The sequence below is a fragment of the Protopterus annectens genome, chromosome 5.part0 (assembly GCF_019279795.1).
Source record: "Protopterus annectens isolate FY-2018-M chromosome 5.part0, PAN1.0, whole genome shotgun sequence".
Taxonomy (NCBI): Eukaryota; Metazoa; Chordata; order Ceratodontiformes; family Protopteridae; genus Protopterus; species Protopterus annectens.
Window position 1 is genome coordinate 331,989,701 of NC_056735.1, and position 24,492 is coordinate 332,014,192.

Sequence of the window (24,492 nt, forward strand, 5' to 3'; positions counted from 1 at the left end):
CCCCTCCTCCTGCCCTTTGATCTAAAGGGGGCATCTGTCTTCTTTTGGCCACTGGGGACGCCTGACGTGAGGACACTTCTCCATCTGACGTGGAATAGGTTTCTTCCTCAGAAGTAAAATCTGAGGAGGTGTGTGCATGTCTAAGAATTGACCTAGGTCTTTTCTTGTTATTATTATTAGCCCTTTGATTAATCTTAGGTTCACTGAATCTAACTGTTTTTTGACTGATAAAGGGCTTCCCCTTTTCATAATCCATGAGATCACGCTGAAATTTGTTAATCTTTCTCTTCATCAATTGTTTTTCTAGAATAGACAAATCTTTAGCTAAATTAGAGATATGCTGAGAGTAATACTGTTGCTTGTTGAATTGTTCAGCCTCCAAGCATAAACCTTGAATATCTGACAGATTATTAGAAATAGTTCTATCATAGTATTTTAACAAACAACTAACAAAAAGCATAGATGCTGAATGTTGTGCATCTGCCCAATCCTTAGATAACTCCTCATCAATATGTGCCACCAAAGGTTGTAGCCGTACCCTCAACCCCCTTGGTGTTATGTTCTTGGCTTGATAAGCCTTGAACAGCTTCATATGCCAAACATTCGTACGTAAAATTTCCATGTGTCTCCCCAATTTAGTAAATGTATAACTACATTTTTGTTCATCATTAGTTATAAATTCAGTACTCTCTGAACTGGCATTATTGGTCAAGCCAAATACTTCCAAATTGTCCCTATCAGCTGCCAATCCATGTAAAATGTCATTTAGATCCATTTTAGAATGGTTCAAAAAGGCACTATGATGAAAAAAAACAATATTTTAAAGTTTCTGAAACAATTCCAGACTGAAATAACCAGTATGAAATAATCACAGACAGAAAAAGATACACAATCTGTCTATAGTTGAAAGAAAAATTTGTATAAACCTTTCTAAAATATTATATTTCGGACCAAAACCAAAAACTCCCCTATGCACCATAATAAGAACCCATGTTATTGGGTATAACAAAAGGTATATAAATATCTCTAGCAATAATCATGGACCCCACCAGTCTCTTGATACTAATGAGTAGGACAAAACCTGAAAATAGATCAATTTCCTGATAGAAAGTGCAAAAGGTTTAGCATGTTCAAAAAATCAAAAAACAAAAAACATCAAAATAGACCAGAATGACATTCGTCTCATCTGGTGCTCATGTGATCTATATTGGACCAGATTAAAATAAACCAGAATAATCATAATATTCATCTATTCTGGTATAAAAATATCTGTCAACTTCCCAAAGATAAAAAATATTAATAGTTATTATCAACCAGAATGACCTTCGTCTCATCTGGTACTGATGTAATCCATATTGCACAAAATTTGAACAGCCTTAAAGAATGTTAAACCAGAACGACCTTCATCTCATCTGGTATTATATTGGACAATGTTGCCCCTGAATAAAATTGTTAGAATCTCCTTGTTTTGATCTGGAAATGTAGTACTACAGTGTTAAACATATTTGACATGTTTTACCCACCCCTAGTTAAACAAATATATAAACTGATTGTTGCTGGAAATGTTCCAGAAAATTGAATCCTATGAAAGTAATAATCAGTGTGTCTCAACCAATAATGCCAATCAACATCTGACAAACAGTTTAGAACAGTACACTTCCTACCCCCTGTATCTAATAGAACCCAAAAGAACCTGACTCTATCTAATACAAATGTAATGACCCTATATGATGAATAATGGTGTCCAAAAAGAGACAATATCCTAATTTGAATGATCTATAATTCTAAAAGTTGCAATGAACAACCCTGACCACTATACACATTAGTAAGCTGATCATATTGGTCTCTCCCTGCAATCGCACATATATCCTGATAGGCCCAAACCACTATTACAAAGTCAGTGGACCGTTCATAATAAACTAACCCCACAAACGCAAACCAAAATAATAAAACTCTGTTTAAACGGTATGACATAAATAAACATTATTGCATGATTATAGCTCTCTCCTGTCCTATATCCAAGTCCAAAAGGCCTATAGAACACCTGCCCAAAATGTGAAAAAACGTATTATAATAATATAACATACATATTATCACAATAATCACATAATATTTGTTTAAATTTGTCCATAAAAAAACGGCCCAGAAAGTCAAAATGGCCCCCGTTCCGTAGAATGCAAAAGGAACTGTTGTTAAACAAATGTCTCCAGTTTGAAAACTAAATTTGAATAGTCCAGTCTGAGCTAAAATGCTTGAAAAGATATCCCAATGCCAATAATGACATGTAATATGGATTATTTGTAATTGTCCTAGCGACAGAAGAGCTGTAAGAAGACAAAAATGCTCTTCAAAATTTCAGAAAAAATAGTTCCCAACAGTACCTTATAAAATGAACATATATTCACATAGGCTGTTCCATCCAAGCTGGACGACAAAGATAAATATCAAACAGTACTTTCCGAAATCTTCCGATCATGGAGTAAGGCCACCAACCAAAACACACATGTATAATTCAATGTCCTGGCCCTGCAAGATATCCTGCAAAGTAAAATGAGTCCGGACCCATCAGCGACCAAACACCAAAAAATGGATCTATCAATGTGGGTAGAATTCGAAAAACAAATCTTACAAATATAGACGAAAAAAGAAATCCCATGGACAATATTAAACAATGATGAAGAAGCATCCACATCCAGGCGTCCCCAGCGTGAAAGAAAGAACTTGCGACTGCAACCAAACCCAAAATATCACGCACGTAAGATCAACTGCACGGTCCAAATAGCAAACAAACCGAAAACACCAAAACAGACCAGCTGTTAGGATGTAAATTGTAGATAATAGTTTTATTGCTTCAATAAATCATGGTGTCAGCAATGGTCAAAACCATGCTGAATAAGCAAACCGGTTTCGGCTAGTGTTAGCCTTTCTCAATGCCCAATATCCAAAAAAATGTAAGACATCACCATTATGAGACCTACTTATAGTCCCTCTCTTAAAGAGATATTGCCCATTATAAATGCATTATACTAGCTAAATTGAGAATTTACACATAATTTACACATAATTCACCCCACATATTCAAAATTCCATTTGGTGTTTGGACAAAAAATAAATAAATTACAATGTAAATATACATATGTATAATCCAAAATATTCAGGCAGACATAAATCTGTATTCAAACTACTGAATTGTATGTTAAATATAACAATTATGGCAAGTATACCCCAAACAAATAACCTGCCATTATGAATATACAACACAATATATATAAAACTAAAATATGTGATTTATGTAAACCTATAAGACCCACTCATAATGGGTATAAAGAATCCATATAGCCTAATAGATTGCAACATAAAAATAGAAATACACATGTATTTACAACCTATTGAATTGGTTCCAATGTATTCAATCCTGGTCTAAAAAGACCCCCTAACCTTATAATCCTTTTATACTCCATGTCATTTATTACTACAACATGGACAGATGTCACATGTGTGCATACAGTAATAGTACAAGGGTATATATAGCTGCAAATGATACATTACTATACTAGCCTGCTACAGCAGTTGCCAATGCTAAGCTACACATTATGTGACTATCATGCATGTCTTACTCTGTCACATCCAAGTTTATATAGGTGTTTGCACTACTCCCCCAAACTGCCATTAAACGCAGTACTGTACAGACCATAGATAACATGTTCAAATGTTTGACATGTAATGCTGAGCTACATATGTCACACTTATGTCCCACAGCACACAGCTACACACCAATTTCTCCATGGCAGTACTTATGCATGGCATCAGTGCATACATACCTACTGCTGCCACATATGCATGTTTCAGAGGATGTACAGTACTATTCATAAGCATCTACTACTTGCCGGTAACTACACACTGTTACATACCTATATGTCCATTTCAGGTCCGTCTGTGTATGCTTTGACTTTTTTTTTTTTTTTTTTTTTATTTAGTACAGATACTTACTTATGTTAACCTTTTTTTTTTTTCTTAATTGATAACTTTAGTTTTGATTAGGTATATATATTTGTTACCTAATTTTTAATTTTTTCTTACGTGCTACTGTCTGCAGGAGCTGTTCACTTGCTTGAACGTGTAATGTAATGATTGCATGTGGGGATAGCAAGTACAATCTGCTTTTATAGGTATCTGCGCATGTGCATGTGATGCCCTCTGCACCAATTGTTGCCCAGCATTTGGTAAATGCATACAGCCTGCTGAATGGTAATTGCAGTACTCACTGTCATAGCACTCTAATGCTATAAATTGCTAAGGTATGTAGGTGTAGCCCTTTCAGATTTCCAGAGTGGGGACCATGCTTGTTTGCTATGGACACTGTTGTGTAAGTCAGAAGGTTGGTATACATCTTATAAATGAAGCTAGAGGTGTAGACAGTGATGTACATGTTGTATTCAGACCTGACTGTTGCCACTTCCAGTACTGAGCTATCAGTGTAGAGTTTTACACTACAAATGCTTACACAATATTTATGTGACTATGTAGTTTCTTTTCTACTCATATAATTAACTGCCATACAAATGTAGTTATTGAGATGTATTCTTTTGGCACATGAACTGTTTGTGAACTGCTATACTGGACATACTAATGTACTCACTTATGCAGGGTTTGTGTTTTTTATTGTTGACATTAGCACAGGGTTCGCAGGACAACTGGACAATTCTAGCACTGAGTATGCCTACCTACACACTTGGTAGACCCTAAACACACAAGTATCTTTTAATTGTGGGGAAGGGGTGCTTACATACAGAGAGCATTATGTATTAATGTGTGAATATTATCTTAATGGACTTATAGGATTGGTGTGTACCTGTCAGTTTATCAGGACAGGTGGTCTGTCTGCATAGTTCCCAACTGTGAACCTATCCAGATGGTAGCCAGAGGTTACACTGTCATTCTTTGTCTGTGCAACTCACAGGTGTTTTCAGCACTGGTACAATGGCATTGTTACAGTCAGTTGCTGCCAGTACATGGCTACATCCACTGGTATTTCTGTGTTGTACTCCTACATAAGGGTATGCTTGTGGAGGTCCTACCAAAGCTATTTGCAGAGTGTGTAACAGCAGTATAGCCTATATGCCTGTGTGTTTATGCCTCTGCCAGGCCTATGGAACACTCAGATACATCTTTGCATGGAGTCAGGGATAGGTTGTTGAAAGTGAGGTACACCTTACACATAATAGGGACAGTAGGTGTAGACTTCAGTGAAGCAGTGCATATGGATTCATACTCATTTCATGAAGTACAAGCAGTGTCTACTGTTATTGTCAGTATTCATTGTGTAATATCCCACCTTTCTGACTGACATCAGTACTTTTCTGAGGGATTCAGATGGACACAGCTAAAATATGTTTCACAATCAGGGACATCCCTGGAAAGTTGTCACAGTTAGGAGGTATGGTCTCTGCCCTACTCAGATATGCCAGTGTTTGTCCTGCTATGATACTGTGTGGGGGTTGTAAAGTGCCTCTGTAACATTATTTTCTGCTTGAATGGCTGCTTCTCACTTCACACTCATGTAATGCAATTCCACAACAATTGCTGGTAAAGATCCACAGAACAAGCTTTGTGTTATGGCCTTTCTATTTTTTGTTTACATTCACTCATTGTAATGCATGATATATTTTTTGCAGCACAAAGTTATTGTGTATCTGTTGTGGCTTGGTGGTACATCATGCAGTCTAATGTGTCCAAGGTCTGGGGTTTGAGACTGACAGAGGTATTTTATTTTGCTGCTGAGAAGAACAAGGGCCCTGACATAGAGTGACTAAGGCAATTTTAAGCAGTTGTAAGCGAGTTTGTGCAGGTTTGCGCGAAGCTTAGTGATGCTTAGCTAAGCACACACATGCACACACTCGCTTAAACCTGCTTACTACTTCTTAAAAGTGTTTACTCCCGCTAACCCCCGCGCTAATTTCTTTAAAAGAAAAGAAAATGGGGAGATAGGAAAGTGGTGAAAAAGGAGGCACAAAGAGGGAAAGACAGTAGGTAAACAAGCTCAGGATGTGCAGGATGGGTGTAGGGAAGGTCCATAGCTGCCCATTTCTTTATCAGCAACAGCTGTGCATATGTTGCAAATTTGGAGTGAAATTTAAATCCTTCCACCCCTGAGAGAGGGGTGAGGTCAATGAAGTATGTTGTACTTCCAATTATAATTATCAGTTTACATGTCCAGCAGACATGTGTGCAAAATGGGCAGCTATGTATGGGGCGTAATTTTTTTGTGGGTACAGATTGCCCTTTTTTTTTTTTTTTTTTTTTTCAGGTGAGAGTGGAAAGTAAGGTAGAGGAATTAGGTATATTTGGGGAGGTAGGTTGGGTAGGTAAACAGACAAGACAAACAAGATGCATCCAGGGGCGGAGTATGACACATGGGGTGGGTGAACACAATTGATGGGGACGGATGTTTGGATATCGCAAGCCCATGAGCCCATAGATGGTAAAAGTGGGACTGAGATCCCCACCCATGGGCAGTCAACACTGAACCTTCACAGACCTAAGGGTCACTGTGCTGGGGGCTGCGTAGGAGTGGCTGGCTCACCCGTGAGTCACGCCACTCTCGCCTCGAGCTGGCGTAGGGATCAGTGACTAAATGCTGGATGTCCCTATGCACCACAACCCGGACCCTTTGGAGGGTGACAGGAGGCCCTTCTTCACCCATGCTTGCAGGGGGGGTGAGCCCCATCCCCTGCAGCACTTCCACCCAAAGGTGGCACAGGACTAATGGAGGAGGGTAGCCCGGGCTGGACACCAGTCCTGCTGGTGCCAGGTGCGAACGCCAGCTGAGGAGGGACAGGTGGGTCTGCTGGGAACAGACTTCCCATACGTTCTGTGATTATGTGTCTTTAATTACAACATAGACAACAGCATTCCAAATAAGTTGTAACAGCATGCAGTAATATTCCCATTAACCCAACACACCAGGGTTACAACAGTTGAACAGCAAGCATAACACATGCATATATTGGACAACAGTGGACATTACAACAGCATGCAGGAATGATTGGTGGCAACAGGCCACCAAGATTGTGGTGTTTTAACAGGGGACATGCATCAAAGTAAATGCAGATTTTATAGAACAATAGGATATATGTCCCAACAAATGTTTTGAGATTAGACATACCCATTGAGGTGTGGAATTGCATTGTTGATGCACATGGAGTAGGGTGTAAAAAGAAACCTCCATTAACATCTTATTAGTACTTTAACTCTACACTACATTCCTATTGACTGCAGGTGTCTATCCCCTACATGTATTATTACACTAGGAAACATGCATTAGATTGCGTAATGGGTTTGGCTAGTTCATTATATACCTGACCAATATCTGACATACTAACTGTCCAAGATGCAGATGTTACTGCTACATACTTGTATTTTATTTATGTATTTATGTATCTGCACATTTGGATGTGTTCACGTGACATTTTCACTTGATTTTCTACAGAACCCTACATTTCATGTAGCACACTCACATTTCTGGGGAACACCTTGACAAGCTACTCGTGTGCCAGATTTACCTATGCATGTCAGCCATTTAACAACTGTTGAGGACTGTTACATGCTTCACAGCTACTGGCACTTCCTTCATCCACTTTATATGAGACTGCACAACTGTGGGTTGTCAGCACTTAATACAACAGTAATAGTTATTTCATGCAATGGTACAACATTTCTAAGTAAGTGACACAAACACACTCCAAGTATTATACCTTTCTTATTTATATTAAAACTATTTTCTACAGGCTCTCTCCTTTATTTGATATTACAGTGCATACAGTAGACCTATTCAGGACATATTATACCTTTATTGATAGGTTACAACACTGTTTTTCAGGCTCCCTCACTTATTTTCCATGACAGTGCATGCAGAGATAGTATTCTAGACATATTTTACCTTTATTAATGGGTTACTACACTCTATTTCTGGCTATCTGACTTATGATATCTAACAGTACGTGCAGAGGATTTATTCAGGGAATAAATGTTATATGCTTCACAGCTGCTGCCACTTCCTTCATTCACTTCTTATGGGACTGCACAACTGTGGGTTGACAGCACCTAATACAACAGTACTATTTATTTATTGCAAGGGTACAACAACATTTCAAAGTAAGTGACACAGACACACTCCAAGTATTATACTTTTATTAATTACATTGAACTCTCTTTTCTACAGGCTCTCTCCTTTATTTGATCTTACAGTGCATACGGAAGACATATTCAGGACATATTATACCTTTATTGATAGGTTACAACACTCTTTTTCAGGCCTGCTCACTTATATGTTATGACAGTACATGCAGAGATAGTATTCCAGACTTATTTTACCTTTATTGCTGGGTTAGTACACTCTATTTCTGGCTCACTGACCTATGTTATATAACAGTACATGCAGAGGATTTATTCAGGCCATTTTATTGCTGTATTATTGGGCTACAACACTTTTGTCATGCTCCCTCACATATATCATATAACAATACATGCAGAATGATTACTAACCTGCCTGGTGGCACAGCCTTAGCAGCCTATCTGCATAAGCTTGCTGATTCATAGCATGAACACCTGCAACTGTGAAGTAAATGAAGGGATATTGAGACATACCTATCCATTATTTAGACTATATTAGCATGTCTTACATACTGCATTCCATGGCTACCTACTTAGTATTGGGGCATCATGCATATGACAGGCTTCTTGGATCCATTGGTTCAGAAGGTCCTGCTTCCATCTCTTCAGGTCTGCATGGTGGTGACGGACCTGCTCACCAGTCTGAGGGAAGCCTGTGGCACTGGTGAGTTCATGAGCCAACCGGTTCCAAGCCTCTGCCTTATCCTCCATCCCTTGGAACTGGCCCTGCAGGAGTCGAGTCTCATGACGATGGACTAGGAGCCAAACAATGTATTTTGACTCCTCAATGCCCCAGCGTTGTGCTCTAAAGCAAGTACCCTCTCCAGCACCAGACATTCTAACTGCAGATGGGAGCTACAATCAGTTATGGCGAGTATTCCCGCCTATGGAGCTTAAATATGTCGCATTTCCCCACACTTTTCTGTGATTGGCTGTTTTTGAAAATTCTCGGCTGACTGCAGACCTGCTTAGCAATGGTTAATCTACCATTTATAAATATATATATGTTTACAGTGGATGTCTATCTTAATCTGTTGTGGCTTAGTGGTTCAGTACTTTGATTATGCTGCACAGTGTCCTGGGTTCAAACCTTATCATTGCTTTTTATTTTACTACTGTCCAGACAGGTTAGGGGGTGTGGCTGTGTTTAAGCAACTTTGCTTTACGTTGCTTCGCGTTGCCCGACGGTGCGCTGGGTGGCGCAGCATGCACCTCCGCGCAAACCGATTGTGCTGGGTATAGTGCTATTTAGCTATGGGCAACTACATTGCACCGGGTTAAGCGCAATTTAGCTATGGGCAACTACATTGCACTGGGTAAAGCGCGATTTAGCTATGGGCAACTACATTACGCTGGGTAAAGCGCAATTTAGCTATGGGCAACTACATTGCATTGGGTAAAGTGCTGCTTAACTGTGGACAATTATATGTCAGGTTCCTTTATAAATTTACATTTTGTTCACTGATACATAGTCCATTTCAATGCTTTTTAGTAAAAGTTTTATCATATATGTCAGGAATTATTTCATATACTCATTTTTAACATAAAATAGGAAGGGGAGTGGTGGGACTCGAACCGTGAATGCCTCCACTTTGTGCAAATGCTCTACCACTACTCTATTACTATTTGGCGTAATTTGCATACACATTCCTTATTATGCTCTTCCATGTCGAGATTGCTAACTGCAGCTAAGCAATGGGCACACCCGCGCACACACACGCAAATATGGGCAGCTATATTGGGAATTAGACAAAAATATTAATGTTTTAGTTTTTATAACTGTGCTGGGGGTTTACAATGTCAGGGAGTGTGGTGTTGGGCACATGAACATTTGAGCGGACTCGCTCTTGTGTGTTGACATTTTGCATTTCACACACTTGCAGGGGCGTGGACCTTTAGACTGCTCGGCAGTCGGACACACCCCCTGCTTGCCTGCACGGTCCGTGTTAGGCTTGGGGTAGAGTCAGCATGCCCTCATGAATATTCATGGCATGCTGACATCATACCGTTCGACTGCAGCCTCCGAGTAAGACTTATTTAGTCTTACACAGTGATTTTGTGAATCCGGGGGGGGGCGTTTTTATGGCAGGTGCAATTAATTTTTCATAGTTGTGGGACCTGTAGTCATGGCTCTAAAATTTGTGAAAATGGAGCCATTTTGATTTAAGGTGAAGAGTAAAAATACAAAGGAAAAGATGAAGGTGTAGCATTTTAAGAGAGTGGATTACACTCTGCTAGGAGAGAGGGGTTTGGGTGAGTTGGTAAACTGGTAGCAAACTAAGCAAGTAAACAAGTTGAAGGAATCTGTCAGGGACAGGGTACTTAGGGCTATAGACAAGACTGTGTGGAAGAGGCAAAAACAAAGGCCAGTGTGGCTACAGAGGAATATAAAGATAACAATTAGGACAAATGAAAGGGGGCTCTACAAAATACAGAAAGGAGAATGTTGGGAGGTACAGAAGGCATGGTATAAGGAGGCTCCAAAAAGAAAAGAAAAAGCAGCAAAGGTGGCGAGGGTAGCAAAAGTGCAAGTTCAAAGATAGCTGGACAGAGAGATCAAGAAGGGAAATTAGTTTGGTATATACCACAAAAACAGAAGAAAGGAGGACAAATATGGGCATGCTGAACAAAGATCACAGTGAGATCGGGGAAAAATGAGAAAAAGTAGAAGTACTGAGTGGATAGTTTTCCTCAAACTTTACAGAGAAAAGCAGTGGGAGTGTCATTCTGGGACACAAATAGGACAGGGTGCAGACAGAAGTAGATAGACACCAGAATACGATGGAGATAGCAATGAGGGAACTGTACATTATTATGGAAGGTGAAGCCAAAGGACTAGATGGGCTACCTTCAGAATCCTTCAGAATCTGTGCAGTGTGCTGTTAGAACTGCCCTGCCCTGGATATTTCAACAGATGACTGGTTACTACAAAAGTGTCAGAGGACTGAAAGATTTAACATACACTACCCTTGTATGAAGGTGGGGGTGACAGGAAGATTTCAATAAATTGCAGGATTGTCACCCTTACAATATTGGTAGGAAAAACATGTCATGGAGAGAATTCTGAAGAGTAGGCATGTAGTACTATAGAGGACAACAAATTAGCATGAGAACAACCTACACTAGTTTATGACCAGAAAGGACTGTCACTCAACCATGATCCAGGTGTATGATTCATTTACAGGTGAACTTGACATGAGAATACCAACAGAAACGGTCTGCCTAGACTTCAGCAAAGTCTTTAGTTTAGTTCAGTACAGTAGACTCTCAGTTAACCGGCACCCATGGGAATTGGTAGATGCCAGATAACTGTAGTTTCTGGTTGCTTGAGAGTTACTATTAAAAATAGGCTTCATTAATACTGTACCCTATACTATACCATACCATACCATACCATACCATACCATACCATACCATACCGTACCATACAGTACCATACCATACCGTACCATACAGTACCATACCATACCGTACCATACCGTACCATACCATACCATGCCATACCATACCATACCATACCATACCATACCATACCATAAACACTGTATGATTTGATTTTTAATATTGAAATGCAATAATTAAAAACCTGGCTGGGGGAAAATGGAAAGTGCAACACATGAAAATTGAATTGAATTGTTCATACTGTAGAGTATTTCATTGATTTTTTTTTTTTGCCAGTTGCTTGAGTTCTGGTTACTGAGAGTTTACTGTACAGGCTGATTGGAAAAACTGGAGGTATTGGGAGAAGAATGAGAGCAGAGCAGGTCCAGAGGAGGATAAGACAGAAAAAAAAAGAAAAAAAAGAAAACCTTTGCCATTTTAGCCCCAACACTTTGAAACAAATACTCAATAATCTAAAAGAAAAGTGTTTATATATATATATATATATATATATATATATATATATATATATATATATATATATATATATATATATACTTTATCTTCCTCTCTTCCTTTCTAGGTCCTCTTCTATTCTCAATCTTTATCAACGATCTAGCTTCTAGTATCCCCCAAGCTGTAAATATACAATATGCTGATGATTCCACATGTCTCCTCAGCCACAATCCCAGCTGAACTTCAGACCCTCACAAAAATGTCTTTGAGCTTGTTTAAGACTGGTTTTTACAGCGATGTCTCCTCTTTAACCCTAAAAAGACTAAACTACTGCTATTTACTCCAACACAAAAATCTACTCCGCTTCATTTCTCCATTAAATCCAAAAACGGCACAGTCATATCTCCTGACACAACAACCAAACTTTTAGGGGTTACTATTGACCATAGCCTTAACTATGATACTCATATTAATACCACAATAAAATCGATAAACAAAAAACTTGGCTCACTCTACAAAATTAAGACCTTCCTCACTCCTACAGCCAGAACTACCATTGCCCACACCCACCTTATCTCTACTCTCATCTATGCCTCACCTTTATATACTAATCTCTCTAAAACTAACCTGAATAAGTTGACTATCTCCTATGACAATATAGCCAGATTTGCTACCTGCTCCCCATTTAGAACACATCACTGCCTAAATTTAAAACAACTCAGTTGGCTTGAACTGCACAATCAGTTTTTATTTCAGCAACTAATTATCACCCAAAAAATCCTTTATTATCCAGATAAAACACCAGTTCTTACAAATCTCATCAGTCCATATAAAAATCTTTCTAACCTTTGTTCATCTAATAAACTTTTAGTATCTATGCATAAATCCAACAATAAAGCAAGTGACTCCCTTTTCTCTTACACAGTGGGGAAAAGCTGGAACCTACTTCCTGGTGACCTCACTAATATCTCCTCTACTTCACTTTTCAAAAAGAAACTTAAAATTTATCTTACTAGCCACTGGCTCTGTTCCTGCAGCAACCCTGACTAAAACTCTCTCCTCCTGTTACATCACCACGTAACTTTTCCTTAGCTACTCCACCTTATATTCTTCATATTTTAAAGGTCACTTTACCTGAAAGTTGACTTAGTTTATCCAGCTAGACTTAATAGATACACCTCCTGCTTCCTGCTCTACTTGAAGCTCAGCTTCACTTTCCTTCTCTCTCCTATTCCTCTTTATATTCTCCTCCATTACTTGCCTCTTTCCCAACTCCTTACTAAGACCCTATTTTAATAATTTCCCTCTTCCTTCTTGTTATTCTCCTTCTATGGAAAAAAAAATTGATTCAGACTCGAAAATAAGGGATTTGGTATTTTATCTGTATTTTATCTTATCTAAACTTTAATGGATCTGTCACTGAAGTTAAATGCTTTGTAACTGTAATTTGTTTTTAATTTTGTCTGTTCTTTGTGGAGCTTTTCTCCCCTGGCCTCTACTGAAAATGGACATATATCCAGCTAGACTAGCCCGGTCAACAAATGTTAAATAAAATAAATAAATAAATTTATCACAAAGTTTTCATGAGTGTTCTGCAGTACTGTTTCCTGAAAAAGGCAGTATGCAAAAGCTTTTCACAAGTTCATTAAAAATAACAGTATCATACATCTTTCCATCTAACAGACATTAAATGTAATATTTTAACTGGACTAACAATATTTTTACTTCTTTAGTCCCATTTAGTAAATAAAGACTATGCTTTACTTTGAAAATAAAAAAGATGTCTACAGAGTTTCTGATGCCACTCTATATATTTACTATTTGTGTATATAATTGTCAGTACACTGTAATGCTGTGTAAGCTTGTTTACTTCTTTATGTGTAATCTTCTGAGTACTGCTGTAGCACAGAGCTGTTTTGTCTTCTGCAATCAATGGAATATATACATCTGAATGAGGACACTTTAACTGAAGGCATTTTCATTGAGGACATACTTCAAATGTGCTTGTTTTGAATGCCATCTTAAATAAAAGGGCAAAACGAGTGATTGCTTTTTTGGGATATTTTTAAACAACTCAGTTAAAGCTGGAATATGGATAGGTTGGCGTTAGAATTATGCTATGGGGTTGAGTTAGGTTAAGTTCATAGGTGCTTACAAGGCTACTGATCTACAAGGATCTAGCCTTACATTTCCATGACAGTTTTTAGGCCTTTTTTATGTATGAGTAACATAGAGGTGCGCAAAGAAGATATTTGTTCAGAGATTTACTTGTTGCCCCTATCCATGAGAGACATTGGTGGTAACTTCTTTTTCTTTCGGCTGTTCCCATTAGGGGTCCCCATAGCGGATCATCTGTTTCCATTTCTTCTGTCCTCTACATCTTGCTCTGTCACACCAACCACCTGCATGTCCTCTCTCACCACATCCATAAACCTTGTCTTAGGCCTTCCTCTTTTCCTGTTACCTGGCAGCTTCATCCTTAGCATTCTTTTCCTAATATACCCAGCATCCCTCCTCAGCACATGTCTAAACCAATGCAATCTCGCCTCTCTGACTTTGTCTCCAAACCATCCAACCTGGGCTGACCCTCTAATATACTTATTCCTAATCCTGGCTACCCTCGTCACACCCAGTGCAAATCTTAACATCTTTAACTCTGCCTCGTCCAGCTCTGACTCCTGCCTTTTTGTCAATGCCACTGTCTCCAACCCATATAACATAGCTGGTCTCACTACCCTCTTGTAGACTTTTCACTCTTACTTTCTCTCTTACTGGTACTCGTCTGTCACAGATCACTCCCTCCTGACACTCTTCTCCATGCACTTTACCCTGCCTGTGCTCTCTTCTTCACCTCTCTCCCACACTCGCCATTACTCTGAACTGTTGATCCCAAGTATTGAAATTCATCCACCTTTGCCAACTCTACTCCTTGCATCTTTACCATTCTTCTATCCTCCCTCTCATTCACACACACATATTCTGTCTTAGTCCTGATGATCTTCATTCCTCTTCTCTCTAGAGCATATCTCCACCTGTCCAGGGTCTCCTCAACCTGTTCTCTACTCTCACTACATATCACAATGTCATCTGTAAACATCATAGTCCACAGGGACTCCTGTCCTATCTTGCCTGTCAACCTGTCCATCACCACTGCAAATAAGAAAGGGCTCAGAGCTGATCCTTGATGTAATCCCACTTCCACCTTAAATGCATCTGTCACTCCCACAACCCTTGGTTGGATTTGCGGTTTTCCATCCACTTGTCCAAATTACATGTGAATAGAGTAAGAAAAGTACTGGTTCCAGCAGTATCCCTTCTGATACATACCTGTACCTCCAATATGTCTGATTTATGCTGCAAAACAGACTGAGATCCCTTGAATGTGTATTAAAGTTGCCATTTGACTTGCAAATGTGTAACAGATCTGACAGGATAGGATCTGTCAAGTTTCTATACATGAGGCAGAGGTCACCTCTTAGAAACCTGTAAGATACTGATAAAAGGCACAAGGCTTTGAGATAGTCAGTATAGATTTTATGGTTTAGACCCATGATTTTGTAGTGAAGAAGTACCCTGCTTCTTTTTGGGGGGTGATAAGTGCTTGGACCGGTACATACTGAAAGGGGCATTATATTCAATAATCAGCCTGACGAGAGCCAACCACAGTAGAATCCCTGAACCTGGGCACTATGCCCTTAAAAATGAGCCATGCAATGAACAATTACTTCCATACTATAGTGGGTACATGGTGGTCAAAGGACAATTTATTGTTGACACAGGTTGCCAGATCCCTGATTATGGGATCAACTTTCAAGGGTATGTTGTCTGTGTGATAATTACAAGAGAAGTCATACTTGCTGAAGGATACTATAATACATCTCTTAGCATTTAATTTTAGTCTATGGTTTAGACACCAGCTATTTGTTTAGGAAAGGCCCTCTTGGAGTATCTTAGTGTGCTATGGGGAGTTTATGATGGCAGTGAATTTACAGTTACCTGCATACTTGGTCAGATGTAAACCCTTAGCATTTGCTTTGACCTCTGAAAAGTAAATGTCAAAGACGAATGGCCCAAGGACTGATCCCCTGGCTATAGTGCTAGTGACATGTTTTTCGACTGGTAAAACCACCCATCTTGATTTCCTGTTTTTTATTTGTGAGCCAGTTTGCAGTCCAAAGGGTTACATATGGATTCATATTTAGCTGGGTGAGTTTATCTATGATACAAGAGTGTGGGATGGTGGTGAATGCCTTTTCATGGTCCAGATATGGAGTCTATCCTGATTTGCCCTCACCAATTACATCAGTAACTGTCTCAAAAGTGTCAACCAGGTTGAGTAGACAGGATCTGCTCTTGAGGAATATGAGCTGTCTTGTGTCAAGGGTTTGTAGGTCACCTATACCCTTATTTATTAATTCCATAATAACCCTTTTCATGGCCTTGTAGATGAGGCTGACAGACTTATGGGTCAATTATTACCCATTCTGTTGACACCTCACCCTTGTGCAAGGGGATGACTGTTGCTCTCCTCCATTCATTCAGCTCAAGTCCTGTTTGGAGGTAGCTATTGAATAGTTTCAGTAGGTGGTCTCATAAGTCCTGTTTCAGGCTGGCCAGTAGTCAGGCTGGTATGTAATCCAGCCCCGTAGACATAGTGTTCTTGGCCTTAGATAATGCCTTCAGGACTTGTTCATGGGAGAATTGAAGGAGTATTTATTTGTAGGTATGTAATCTGGGAATATTAGAGGGGAGAGGAGTGTGAAATTTGAACTAAATTCTTACAGTAGTAGATTAGCTAAGCCCTCATAGTCTGAATAAGTTATATTATTAACTATTAACTCTGTCTGCATCTGGGCATTGTTGCTAAGGTTTCTGATATATTTAAGGAGGGCTTTGTGGTTATTCTTTGCTTGAGTGGCTATTTTTACTTTATATATGGCTTTGGTTGTTTTGATCAGCATCTGGAGTTCTCTGTTTTGTTTAGAAAAAACATTTTTGGCATTGAAAGTTAAAGTTATTTTTCATGCAATGAGCTTTATCTTTTATATAAAATTTGATTATATTTGGGTTCCAACTTAGGGAGTTTATTTTTTCTGATGGGGACATATGCATCTATGAGGCTATTTACATTTGCATAGAATTTGGAAGTAAAGGATTCTACATAAGCAGTGGGGTCACCAAGTTGGAGGGGGATTTTGAATTTACACGAGTCACTGTTCAGTTTTAGCAGATTTGCCATAGCATAGTCTAGTCTCTGAGGTATTGGAAGGTGCTTTCAGGTTAAATCTTATACTTAATGTGTCTGATTTATGGTCTAATTTGTTGAGGGAGGAAGTTACAACTGGTGGGGATCAAAGCTATCCTATAGTGGAAAGGACCAAGTCCAGAATTTTATCACCTCAACTAGGGGTATGGAAAAACTGATCTAGAAATTTTTGGGCATGCAAGTTTGAGTGTGAGTGTATAAGTCTCCCAGATGATGATGGGGTAGTTAAAATCTCCCAGAAGAGCGGTGTTTGACTTAATGCAAATGAGCATCATCCTTGTTAGGTAGGAGATATGGGCTGAGAGAGAAATAAAAGGGTTCCTATAGTTGGATATACTATTATAAGGGGCTTTGTTGATAGTAAGTTGGAACTGGAGGAGTTCTGGGTCATTATCTTGTCTAATAAGTCTGGAAGTTAAATATCTAAGAATATAGAGAAACCAACACATTTAGTGGCTTCTTCTAGTGTGTTGTGCCTGAATATGTGGTAGGCACTGAAATTCTGCACTGATGGAGGGCTGTCACTGATCTTGAACCAGGACACTGTGACTAGTCTGGAAGTTAAGTATCTATGAATATAGAGAAACCAACACCTTTAGTGGTTTCTTTTAGTGTGTTGGGCCTGAATGTGTGGTAGGCACTGAAATTCTGCATTGATGGAGGGCTGTCACTGGACTTGAACCAGGACACTATGACAATACATATATCACTGCTTGTAGGGAGTGGAGTTTTTTGGTAAGGCCCCTTACATTGAACAGTATTATCTTTATCTTATGCAGATTTTGTTTTGTTATGTTGGAAGCTTTAGAAGACTAACTTTGCCTAAAAAAATGTACTATCTGTGTGGACAAGGATTTAGCCAATATATGATAGCTTGAGGGGAAAAGGTGCAGGCCATCTCTGACAAATCAGTTTGGACTGTCTACCATTTCTTCCAGGTCAGATATATATATTGTATCCCCTTGATCCGTAAATCAAATGGGACTAAGGCAACCTATTGCAGGGACTTAAATATGGCCTGTTACTTAAATAGGACATGCAGCAGGGACAGATTTATCTCCCAGCGACTGCCACATCTTTGGAACAGGCTACCAATTCATGTGAAACAGAGCACCTCTATGACACTGTTCAAGAGGAACCTAGATGAGTGGATGCAACAGGAACCTGGATGAGTGGATGGGGTACCATAAGTTCTTACTGCAATCTTGAGTATTGACTAGTACCTCTATGGTATTACACTGGGTAGAAATGGCTAGGCTTAAAATGACCTTCTGGCCGATGGCCTAGTAATCTCCTATGATCCTATGATCCTTAGAACAACACCTGAAACTAAGACAATGGTTGAAATCAATAAAATTTTGTTCATATTGCAACATCATTTTTGGCAATAGTAGAAACTTCTCAAGGCTAGAGTCATACCTCCCTCAGACATATATTCTTAGAGCTCCATTATGCTTCTTTTCATATAGTCCAGGATAGTAAATCTCAGGTCATTTACACCCACGTACACTATAAATGTGTCATATGTGTACTGTGATCCAATGACTTGAGTACATGCATGATGTAGTGAATCCTGGTACTTGATAGGGAACTGACTGTGACCCTCTATTTCTACAACCTGATGAATTGTACACTGGTGTATCTTGCTGCTGGAGTCACCTATGACTAAGATATTGGATTGTGTGGATGTTTGCCTCATGGGCTTTTGACTTGAGACACTATGACTCTTAGATGTATTTTTCATGGTGAATGCTGCCTATGTAGTGTGTTTGTGAGGTTGCTGAGAATACTTATTTTTGGGATGTATTTAAGAGGCCTTTTTGGTTTATGTAGGTTACTTTTAATAGCCTTAGCATATGTAGGTCAGTGTGTTTGTTGTAAGCTATGTGTAACTGGTTTAGTGTGGTGTTGCTTGGCACTGATACCCTGCTTATTATTTATGACTTTGTGTGAAAGCTTTGCCTCCAATAACATTATATAACCACATCTCTCATACACTATGTCAATTTGTTTAAGTAGTCGGTGGTTGTCAAGAAACAGGAAGGAATTGCAACATTGATTCAGGATATCCATATCAACCAAGCTGGCAACATAGATGTGTGGAAAGTTGAAATCCATCATTTCAGGTAATTATTAATGGGGCTGAAGGGTGAACAGTGCCTATGTGATTTGGAGTTGATTTACCTAAGTGCTATCTGTCTATGAGTAATTTTAGCCTACACACAAGGAGCAATGCACCTCTTACTACAAACCAGGGCTCATTGAGCAAGTACTGAGGATTACGTACACTATGAATTTTATAGAGGAGTTTAGATAGAGAAATTTAAGGTTCTATGTGCCTGTGTCTGTGCAGTGCACCATTAAACGTGGCTGCATGATAAGTAGTGTTAATAATAGAAGGCAACTTTTAATTGGCACAGAAAAGGTAAAAAATAAATAAATGTGCCCACTGTCCAATAGTAAAAAACCTCACTTCAAGGTTTTACAGCAATCAGAGGTCTAGAAATGGCTATGCTCTTTATCTAGTCTCACTTGAGTTATAACAAAACAATTCTAACTCAATTGCAATAAAAGCCAAAAAAATAAGTGCAGAGCAATCACAACAATTCCATAAGAATGCAAAACATACTTATCTTAAATGTTTCTAGGGTGGAAGGGCTAGGATTAGATTAGATTAGGTTAAAGGATAGAATTAGGGTTATAATTTGGTCCATTGCCCTCGCCCTCAAATAGTTCACATTTAGGATTAGGGAGTAGCAGGGGACGTATTGCTCTGCACTGGGGGATATAAGGTGCATGTGTGCAATCATTTATATATATTTTTGTGTATTTTAATTAAATGTTTTCATTTGTTTTTCATAATATATACTCAATAAAACTTTTTCTATGTTTTATTACATGAAATGACATGGAGCTGTAATCTTTACTCATGTAGTAAGGGGTACTTTTTTCTTTTAATGTACTCAATCGGTCCGTCACTTTTGCTGCGGCTGAAAAAAGTCTTCAGATCAGCATATCCAGTTAACAAATGCATAAGTAAATAAACAAATGAAGCATTGTTATCCCTCATGAATGACTAATAATATTCTGTGATCTTATAAATTGTACAAATAAATACTAACTTGACTCCAGTAGCCATATGCTCCATTCTTGAATGCCAGTAGTCCATAATGTGAGCTGCACACAGGGTTGTTTATGTCATCTTAGGTAGCCTGACATTTGAATACTCATATCTAAAGGACAATGCCTATATATGTAATCTAGCAGAGACAGCTGAAAAGTGTACTTCTAATTGTTACCCATTACCATCAGAGATATCCCATTTTGCCTTTATTGCAGTTATATTTATTTATTTGACATTTGTTAACCGGGTTGATCCAACTGAGCCAGTGGCCCATTTTTCAGTGGAGACCCGAGGAGAAAGGTTCCACAGATTTTTATAGATACAATGAAGTAATAACAGAGTTAACAGTTGCAACACAGTTTAAAAAGAGGTTCTAACGCAGTTATCGGGTATTTATATGTACAGAAAAAAGAAAGAAAAAAAATTAGCAAGCAGGTAAAATGATAAAGATTCATAGCCAACAAGTTAGGTAGAAATAGGTATAAAATACTACTATGTCATTTAGTCTCCTAGCTAGATGCATTATTGATTCAAAGAGAGTGAATTGTGGGTGTCTAGGATGTGGGGGTGCTAGGGTGTAGAGGATTAGGTAGGGTCTTGACAGCGGCAAGACTTTACGTTAAGTAGATGCAGTCTTAGCTCTTTTTTGAAGTGCTTGGGGTGGGAAATGTTCTTATATGTGAGGGGAGTTTTTTCTAGGCTTGGGCTATGCTACATTTGTAAAGCAGCTTTCCAAAATGTTTGTTAGGTTTATATGTGTCAAGGAGTTGACTAGATGTACGGAGAGTGCGGGTTGGGGTGCAATAGGATACAAGGGAGGAAAGAGAGAGGCAGGTTTGTATAGAACAGAATGTATGATTTGAAATTGAGACACTAGGTGTTGTTGGGGGAATTCTAGCCATTTAAGTGAGTTGAGTGCAAGGCAGTGGTGTGAGTTGTGTGGTGAGAAAGTGGCAAATCTGGCTAATTTGTGGTAAGTTAGTTGGAGTTTAGATAAATATGTGGAGTGAATGGAAGTGAGGATAGGGGATGCATAGAGAAGGGAGGGAAGGAGGAGAGACTAAGCTAGGGAGAGTCTAGTGTCCGAGTTAAGAAATTTCTTATTCCAGTATAGTAGACCTAGTTTTTGGTGTTTTTTTTTTTTTTTTTTTTTTTTTTTTTATATTTTGCTAAATATGCAAGTTAAATTTAAGCTCATCATCGATAATGGTACCTAAGAGTTTAGTGTGAGGCTTGGCTTGGATGGTGGTGTTATCAACGGATGTGATGACAAAGGTAGATTTATGGTGAGAGAGAGGTTGAGGATGAAATAGTAAGAGTTTAGTTTTTTGGAGGGTTTAAGATGAGCTGATTTTTGGTGAGCCACATTTCTATGGACAGCAAAGAGTCTTGAGTGTATGCATGGAGGTCAGAGATGTTGGAGATGGAGATGAGTCTAGAATAATCGGCATATTGAATGAGGGAAGATTATTTGCAAGAGGTGTGGAGTTCATTCATGAAGATATTAAACAGAAGGGGGCCTAGGATGGATCCTTGTGAGACACCAGATTTTATGCGTAGGAAGGAGGAGCCATCTGACCAATTGCTGCCTATTGGAAAGGTAGCTGGTAAAGCAATTAAGGGAAGTAAGAGAGAGATTTAGATCCTTGAGTTTAGAGAGGAGTAAGGAGTGAGAAACAGTATCAAAGGCTTTGGAGAGCTCAAAGAAAAGACAGGATACAAGTTTGTTATTGTCTCTGGCCTCAGCGACTGTGTGAGTAAAAGCTAACAGTGCAGTAGAGGTACTGTGGTTGTGGTTTATATATTTAATTCCTGGATGCCAAGTAATCCAAACTATGATCTTCAGACAGGTTTATTTGTTTCACATTAAGTATCTTGGCATTTGAGTCACCAAGTATGCAAAATACTTGCCATAACAGTTATCTAGTAGTTACAGCTGCAAACAATCCTGCTCAACAGGTAGCACCGTTCTTAGTAGTATACTGTGAGCTATAACATTGTGTGCTGTAGTGCTTCATCTACAGGTGCATATTGTCTCTGGGCTGAGAAAAAAAAACATTTATTATCTCTGAGCAAAGTAGGCTACAATTTGTATAACAACATCTCCCCAAAGCAAAGCAGGCTACAATTTGTATAGCAACATCTCCCCAAAGCAAAGACCTGAATAGTCAACCCAACTGCCCTAGAAGTTACCCTGACGGATACATTGTTAGAGAATTGTGAACTATTGGAGGGTAAGGCCAGTGTAGCAGAGTTACATTTGTAGAAAAATACAAACTCACATTTTTTTTCTGTCTCGGAATGCATTAGCTCCATCATTGAGGCATTAGCAGTAAAGACCATAAAGGGTGCTGAAACTTCAGAATTGAAGACATACATAGAGAGAGAAAAGTGCCTTCTAGACAGACAGATGGACAGACAAGCTTAACCCTACTACTATGCAATCTCAGGAAGCCCCTTCTTCTCATCTCTCCATAGCTGATGGGCTGAACAGTCAGTAGTGTTTTATATCAAACCCAGCGTATCCTACTACCCCAGTCCTTCTCAATTTGAAAAGAAATGTTTCAGTTTGTTACAATGCTATATTGAGGTTCCTTTCTCTACTTACATTGTACAACAATCTTTTAATCCCAGTAATATCACACCTAGGTTCACTTACTTCATATCTTCTCTCTCTGTGCATGCTTTGATCCTTAAACTCCAATATGCATAAAAAACATTTTTAAGTAAATACATAATGTATATGAACAGGCTATGTATCAACCAGCTTAATATCTGAGTGCCCATCACTTTATGTGCCTTCTCCTTTTATCTTGGACATTTCGTCTTACATCTTCTTCTGCTACCATTAGTTGTCCTTCTCTTTCTACTGATCTAGATTATCTCTTGTCCTCTATGACCTTATGCTTATTTTCAACTTGTTTTTGAGCAGTGGCTCATTCTTTTGCAGCCCTGCTTATGGAATTACAAATTAATGTCTTCCATTTCTTCCTTTTTTTACCTGCCTGTCTGTACTTCTGTCTGTCTCTGATATCTCATACTATAGTTTGTATTCATCATGTATGTTCTTCAGCACCCTGTACCTCCATTTGGCCTCGTGGTTACTGCACATACCTTCTGTGCATTCTCTTCTGCTGCTTAGTGCACTTGGTCTGCATCCTTCCCATTTTTACCCTGTCACTTGCATGACTGTTTATCACTCATTGGGCTACAGCTGCATCAGGTCTGGGCCCGATACAGGAAGTGTAGGATTTCTGGGCTTAACATTCCATTGTTCTCATTGTGTGAAAACTTTGACATACAAAAGGGAACTCATCTCCACACCACCATTAATAAATCAGTTTGCCTGGGAAAGTGACTCGGTTCAGCATGTTGTCCATTTTCAAAATTCTCTTAGTTGGCAAATGGATTTTTTCTTCTGGTGCAGATCTGCAATTTTAAATAGCGGAAAGTATTTTTTATACATTTTGAAGCACCACTTTTGCTGTAATACAAGACATTATCTTGCATATAACCTTTCTCAGATACTGTACCATGTAGGGATTCTCTTCATCCTGTGTATGCAATCAGTAGAACTTTTGGTATTAGCTGTAACTCTACAGCTGCCTTTTAATTTTTCTTTAAAAGCATTAATATCCAAAGGGGAAGGGGAATTTTAATAAACAAGGAACTACATTCCAGTTTCATGTTGATGAATGCATATATCTAGATCTTCAGCAAGATACTGTTAGGTAGACTAGATGAGGTGCTATCACATATAATTAAAGTATGCAGAGCAAAATTCATGGCAATTGGAAGACTTCATCAGCAAAGAAGAGAGGGTCAGAGGAAGGAAAAGGGGAGTGGTACTTTCTGATTTACAAAAGGCTTTTAATAAGGTTCAATAAAATTTACTCTGAATGGGAATGAAAAAAAGAAAGAAAATGGAGAAAATTTCAGAAAGTAGGTGAAGGACATACATGATAAACCACAGATACGTCATCAGATTGTCAGTAAATGAAGTTTTAGTGGTAACATTATTCAAGGGAAACACTGCAGGAGTCATTATGGGCACATTGAGGGTACTGCGAAGGGCACTACTATTTTGGGGCCA